The 7,443-nt window shown below is 34.2% G+C and overlaps 1 pseudogene; it reads right to left on the reverse strand.

The window, feature by feature from the left end:
• Positions 1 to 1,870: 1,870 nt before the first annotated feature.
• LOC143602705 (putative glycerol-3-phosphate transporter 1 pseudogene) lies at positions 1,871 to 2,416 on the reverse strand (annotated as a pseudogene).
• Between the last annotated feature and the right edge of the window lie 5,027 nt (positions 2,417 to 7,443).

The raw sequence follows: 7,443 nt of genomic DNA on the forward strand, positions 1-7,443 counted from the left end.
TGTTCAGCTTGGAAAAATTTTATTTACATTTATTGTCTTAACACATTTTCATTAGGATTTTAAATTATTATCTAGTTCGCCATCTCATTTGATATAACGAATTAAGCCTAATTTGTTATCAGATCATAGTCTAATTCGTTATCTACTTCGCTGTCCTGATTCGTTATTCTGGTTCGTCATCTGAACATAGCGAATTGGGCAAGTAACGAATCACTTGATTCGTCTGATTCGTTAGCCTAATTCGTTATCTTGGCGTGACCTGATTCGTTATCTCAATGTAACGAATGGGTAGATAACGAATTAAAGGCTCATTCGTTATCAAGTCACACGAATGAGTCCAATTCGTTATGAACGCGTAACGAATTATTCAATTTTAACGAATCATCCCTGTTCTTATCCAGACTTTGACTCAGAGGTCAAAGTCAAAATTGATAAGAACAAATAACAGTCAACATGTATTAGATCTGCAATACTCCTCCGTTTCTTACCCAAATATCATGATTTAGGTATCATTGGAATCGTCTATGCAGCGCCTACAAACCCCAAGGGTCCAATCATCCAAATATCCGCTTTTCTTTAGATTAACATTTAACCTATCAAACGTTAATCATTTTCAGTAAATTTGGCTTCGTTGGATTCGTTTTTACCATACTAAAACAGATCTATGATTATCTAAATGAATCCGGACCTAAATGAATGATTTCTAGTTATAAACGTACCTTAAACGAGTCGAACTACGAACACGAGCTGGTCTTTGATGTTGTTTTGGTTCTTCACAACGATCTAGCACCAACAAGCTCGGGTTTTCGCCTTCGGATCTTGGTTCGGGTTAAACGATAGTGTTTGTGTGTGTTTTCCAAGGTGTAGGCTATGGTGAAGAGATAGATAAAATGGAAACGATTAGGGTTTAAGGGGTATTTATACTCCCTTAAGCCCATGGACCTAAGGCTCATTCCATCTTTTACTCCATCTTCAGGTCCAAGCCCACTCTCTCGAAGTTTATTATCTAAACTGATGAACGACACACTATCAAATAAACGAAATCATTTTATTTATTCTTATAATCGGAGGATGTTACAAGGCAGAATTTGAAAATTACTAAAAGGTACTTTCTCTGTTTCATTATATTTATAATTGTGGTCCAAGTGTACATTTAGCATGGGTAAGTTTAACGTAACTGTTCATTTTGTACACGATTTTTGTGCACATGATTGAAATGTTTTATATTTATTTCTTTTTTCATTGTTTAGGTGTCATGGACATCTCTTCGGGGGGTGGATACAGATGCTGTTATAAAGGTTGATCGAAAACTATCTGGGTGATGATATGTTATGTTTCAAATTGTGTCATTTACCTAATAGCTTGCGTTGGGATTATTGACGTCGTTCGTGACACATTTAAAGGATGTAGTGGAACGACTTGTGTTACCATTTCAATCTATAAAGCTTGAAACGTATAAATGTGGACTTGTGGTTCACAAAGGGGACACTAGAGAAGTATATTCCCCCTATAATAGTTTAGTTATTTCTAGTTACTTTGTGGTTTCATATGTTTTTTGTAATTATTAACATATATCATTAATAACCAGGTTTGTGTGGTCCTATCTCCCGTGATATTCCATCACTGCTTGCTGAAAAACATATGATCGAGGAAGATATAGGAACGGAGAGCAAACAACCGATAGGCTACATGTCATGTAATCACTTCTGCGTGTGCGCTTTTTATATAATTTATTCAAGTTAATAAGTTTACTATCATACTTTTTATAATCTGAAATCTTGTCACCAATTATGGTTTTATGTAGGTTGGGAGGTGGGTTAGCTTCATTGACATCTATAATAAGCAAGATGTTCTTGTGCAAATTCCATGCTTACAAAATTAAATTTGTTGCTGATTCACGCGAATCTTGGCATTTTGCACTTATTTCCGTCACCACAAGTCTCATAAGAAACTGCCATGCCACTAAAGCGGCAGCCATAAGCATAGTGAAAATTGCACTCCAGATTTGGGTCGAAATGTAACCGATTGCAGCACCAATGGACCCGGTTCCATCAATGATTGCAGTCACAGTTGCAAGGGCCCGTGAGTTTCCTTTAAGTGAACGTTGGGTCCCGAGCTTGGCTAAAACCGCAGTGGTTATGAGTGCGTAGGGCCCGTTGACAAACATATCGGTTACTAACATGAGCATGATGTTTATGGTCATGGACATGTGTCCATAGTTTCGGTAGACGTATAGGGCTGGGATAGTACAATACATAAAGCTTGCAGCGGTAATGGCTCGAGCGTTTAGCCGGCTGGAAATGTGACCGGCTAGGATTCCTCCCACTACACCGCCTACGTCAAAAAGTATAGATAGATTACCGGCTTCCACGTCAGATAAGTATTCTCCATCTATGGCTGCAAAAATATTATACATCCATAGTAAAGTTCAAATGAATACATGCAGGGGGGCTGTTCATGTTCGTTCGTTTAAATTCGACCAGACAAATGAATGGGTGCGAATAATTTATTATTTTTGCTTGACAAGTCCCTGACCTCGGAAGGTGAAATACTATATTATGATGTACCGAGGCTCAAACCTCGACTATAATTTGGATTTTTGAGTTTATGTTCATGAATTACTCATGTGTGCTATCAATATGGTGTGGTTAATTTTTTTTTATTTGCAGGCATGAATATATGGATAACGCAGCCCCTGTTTTTCTTACTCACCAATATAGCAGAAAGGGACACATCATAATAGTTTGCAGTGCGCTATGCGAAAATATAACTCAATGTAATATTATATATAATTTTGAATGAAAAAAGACTTTTGAGAATGTGTTAATGATTCTTTGTTTCTTAACTGCAGATAGGATATTGTGCAAAAAGGATTGAAGGTTAGCTATCTGAACATGATGAAGTTTAAAAAACACTTTTCAGATAGTGTACAGAAGCTTGCTACATAGAAATTAGAGTGATTGTGGTGTGAGCGGTTTTCTAACTTTAGTTTTGTAGCTGTGTGTAAATACGAAATTGGTTTGACTATCAAAATCATATTTGTATTGCAACTTGCAAGTATTTGTTAGTGTTTGTTTGAGATATCAATCATATTATAATTTAGCAGTGACAATGACGCCAAGTGTCGTCACACTTGGGTCTATGAGTTAAGAAACTACTTAACATGTTTTAAGAAGCTTGGTCCAAGTTTATATGATGTTCTGCTCAATAACAACCACCGTTTGTTTCCCATTGATCTTGTTCGCGAGTTTGGCAGACTTTTTCTAAATTCGTAACCTTTATTAGTATCATTTTTCATTTAACTATTTTTTTGGTTATTTACAATGATTGTAGATTTTAATGGCTAATTCCATTTTTTTAGTGATTAGTGATGGACAAAACCAGTTGGAAGTTAAGTTTGGCATGCTACTACAGATTGTATCATAAACAAATGTGATAATGGAATTGTAATTCATAGAAATAGGGATCCAAAAGAAGGTGCACAGGACTTAGTGCAGGTATTTGAATGTTTGATAAGTTTTGACATATAATGATATTGTTATAGATTGCAAATACACCCTTAAATATTTCTAGACATGTTTCAGTCTTACTCTCTTTTATTTTTATTTTTTTTAAATTTTTTTCTAGATTTGTGTTCGGAAGATACGGAATAAAGTCTCAGGAACAATAGGCGATGCGTTCTTGCGATATAATAGGTATGCTACTTTCAAATTTCTAATCTCTTTGCAACATTTGATCCAAGTTGTTAGCAGGCTTATAGTTTTCATTAAAACAATAATTGTATGTTTTACACCTTCATTGCTATGTATTTCAGTTTGCATTTTTTATGGTACAATCATGTCTATTTTGGGATTTTCCTTAACAAATGACTGACTGCTTATGAATGTTATTAAAAAGAGAACGGGTCAAACGGGCCAAGTTTAGTGTCTTTAGTATAAAGATCAAACATATCGTTTTTAGTAAACATATCAAAATACTTGTTTTTAGTAAACAGGTTAAATTTGTTGTTTTAGTAAACGGGTCCAAATTATCGTTTTTTTCCCAATGGGTAAAATAACGGGTCAAACTTATTTATTTAGAAAATCAATAACATCGCACCTTTATGTGTATGCTTCTTCTCGCCCTCAAATCAAATCTTTAATTGGATTCAGATAAAGGTCGGTCGTGATTATCACTGAATGTGAATTGAACTTTTACATTGAATGTAGATGGGAGAAACGACGATCGTTCAAAGCATTTCGAGACCAAATAGTGCGGGCTGAGAAAAATAAACGAGAGGTATGCACGCTTGAATTTAGTTTATTTTTGAAATCAGGCTAAAACTTTTGTGTTTGAAATAGGATTATAGAAAATTAGTTACATTTTTGCTTATTGATATGGCTGATTTGATCATTTACAGAGTTAAATATGAGTTTTGTTCACCTATTTTGATGTTGAATTCTTGTGTTAATGAGTGAAGTTAATATTCCTCAAAATATGCAGGTTTCAATTTTGAGGGGACTATCATGATGATCAGAAACAAAGGTTACTGATATGCCAAGCGCCATGATCACACCTGCCAAGTAAGTAGTAAAATAGGCTAAATTATGTTTACTGGTTTCAATAATTAGAGTTTTTTGTATTGAAGTTTTCTAATTCCATTGTTTTTATGCATATGTTCATGGATACTCAGTTCTTCACATTTTTGCAGATTTGGACTTTCTTATGGTGACAGCTACTCCGACAAATATAGGGCAATATGATATTTTTACCCATATAATCTTCTTGCTAAAGCTCTTAAAATGCTTTACGATGCCACATCCACTCCTCAAGCCTGGGTATCAACTAGCCAGTAAAGGGAAGGCATCAAATGACACCGACTGTTTAATAACATTGGCATGTATTTATATGTTTTTTTATGTGCCATAGTATACCTTTTCTCTTATTTGAAGCTGACCCATTTTTATATATTCTGTCTTTTTGGTAGAATGATGAATATATATTGGCTCCTAGCAACATTTTTTTTGTGGGTTGCCTTGGCAATCTACTTTGTATGTTCTCCAACTCATCAGGCGATAAAATACCGGCTTTGTTGACATTCTAGACCCTGGATACTGGTCAGGGAAAGGTGGAAATAAGGTCAAAGGTAATTCACTAAATTATCATATATACTTTGTGCTAGGCATGTAAATGAACCAAACGAACATAAATGAGCCATGCTCGGGTCTGTACGTTTGTGTACTGTTTTATACTTTTATTGATAGGTATTCATATTTTCAAGTTTTGATAAACTAAATCAAACAATTGACATGCTGGGGTTGAAACTTGTTATTTTAGAGTGTGGGTCAAACGGTTCGGATTAGGCTAGATTGAGCTGTAAACACCATTTTGCTGCTTTTTAAAAAGATGGAAAAAAATTTATGCTTTAAATATGACTGTAACCATTATATTATTACACTAATAATATAAGTTTTTGAGTAAAAATTACCAGAGGTTATAATATTAAAAATACACTTTGGCAGCTTTGACATGTTCCTTTTCATATGATTTTGTTCGTTTTGACCCGTTTGAGATATGACATAATTTTCATGTGTTCTTATTAAGAAATCAATGCACAAACTATTTGGAGTAGCATATTCAAGAAAAAGCAAGAATTACACTACGCAGTTAAGTGGTGTAAACATATATTTAAAGTAAATATAAAAGAAAATTACCTGACGAAATAAATACCATCCACCTAAAGTAAAAACCAAACAGAACAAAACGTTACATACAAATTGACAACATACCATGTACATGAAAGATTTTGCCGTGGACAGCATGCAAAATACTTTCTTTCTGAGAAGTACATTCACGAAATCGATTTGTTCACCAAATATATCATAAAATGTTTGCTAGGTAAGCATAAGAATCAGAACAAAAGCGCCTTTTCTAAAACAAAACAAGAAAAAAAATTCAAAAAGGTAGAATGAAGACAAAATCAATGAAAAACAATAATAATATACCCTTCAATATTATGCTTTGTTTTTTAATATTAGTAACACATAAGTTAATTTAATGATTTTGTTGATATAGAAAGAATGACTAAAAATACAAACCAACAAGTACTGACTAGATAAGAGTAGAATTCATGAGTATGAAAAGGAAGATAAGTGAATCAATGGCCCAGATAATATTAGTACTGGATCATATTCCATGTGATACCTACCAGTCCAAGTTCACTATTATCTTGGGCTCCACTTTCTCAAATTAAAATTTAGTTGTATGCCTTTAGTCATTCTAAATTTTTAATAGTTATGGTCTAGGGGTACATTATAATGTATAAATGAGAGATTTTTTTGGGTATGAGACGGTCGATCGAACTCAAACAAATAAATGAATGGGGTTTTCTTATTCATGTTCTTTCATTAAGAAAATGGACGTGTTCGTTTACAAGAAGAGTGAAATTTGGACATAGCATAGGCACCATCGTGTTTGTTATATTTGTGCATAACTTGGGACAAACCGTTTACTTATTCATACATTAGGACCAAAAGTGAAATTTGGGCATGCCATAGCGACCATCTCTTGTTTTTTTTTCTAAATATGATTTTGAAAACTATATTATCAATGCAAAAGAATCTGCATTAGAAATCATAAATATAGAAAAGAATGAAGTATAACAGATGTAAACAAACGAAAGTAACCAAACGAACATAGTCAAACATAAATGAACGAACGTTCAAGAACATAAATGAACGAACTAGACATAGGTTCGTTTACTGATTAAACGAACTTCGTGTCCAACGGCTCACTGATGTACCAATTAACAAGCCTATTTCTTTTCTAAAGCGGGTCATATAATAATGCCAACAATATTCTATATGCAGATGCTTATGTATATCTTTACAAATACATTTGTTTGCATAAGTGATGTAGTATTTTCGGCTGACCGCCCTACTCCTGGGGGATTTCTGCAACTTTTTATACTTGGTAAAAAAAGGTATGATTGGACACAAGGGCGACAATAATTTGTGATGCAAAATGTGCCTTGATGTACCAATTCGTTTTTAATGAGATTACCTAAATAATGTTATTTTTTTGGTTTTCTTTAGGTAGTGCATGTCTGATGAGGGTGCTTATGTGACTTATCTTGCTGTCAATGGCTAAACCACGCAGTGGTTCTGGTTAACATTGTTCAGCACTTCAACTTGGGTGTAACCAATCCAAACACTTAGTTTTTATAAACCGTACTAGCTTTAACAAAAAAGACAACCAATACTAATTGAAAGGTAGCTACAACACTTGACACTTTGCTCAAGTTGTGCAATGTGTGTGCAGTTTGCACTTTTGTAGAACAGAAAGTGGATGAAGTTGAAGAAGAGGTGGAGTTCTTTGGAAGAATACAAGCAGCTGCCATGATTAAGTTTCTGCATATGGATGAACATTATATGTCCAATCTCTCCTTTAATACGTGTGGCTACG

This window comes from Bidens hawaiensis, unplaced genomic scaffold (assembly GCF_021521415.1).
Source record: "Bidens hawaiensis isolate Kalapana, Puna unplaced genomic scaffold, B.hawaiensis_p1.1 tig00059403_1, whole genome shotgun sequence".
Classification (NCBI taxonomy): domain Eukaryota; kingdom Viridiplantae; phylum Streptophyta; class Magnoliopsida; order Asterales; family Asteraceae; genus Bidens; species Bidens hawaiensis.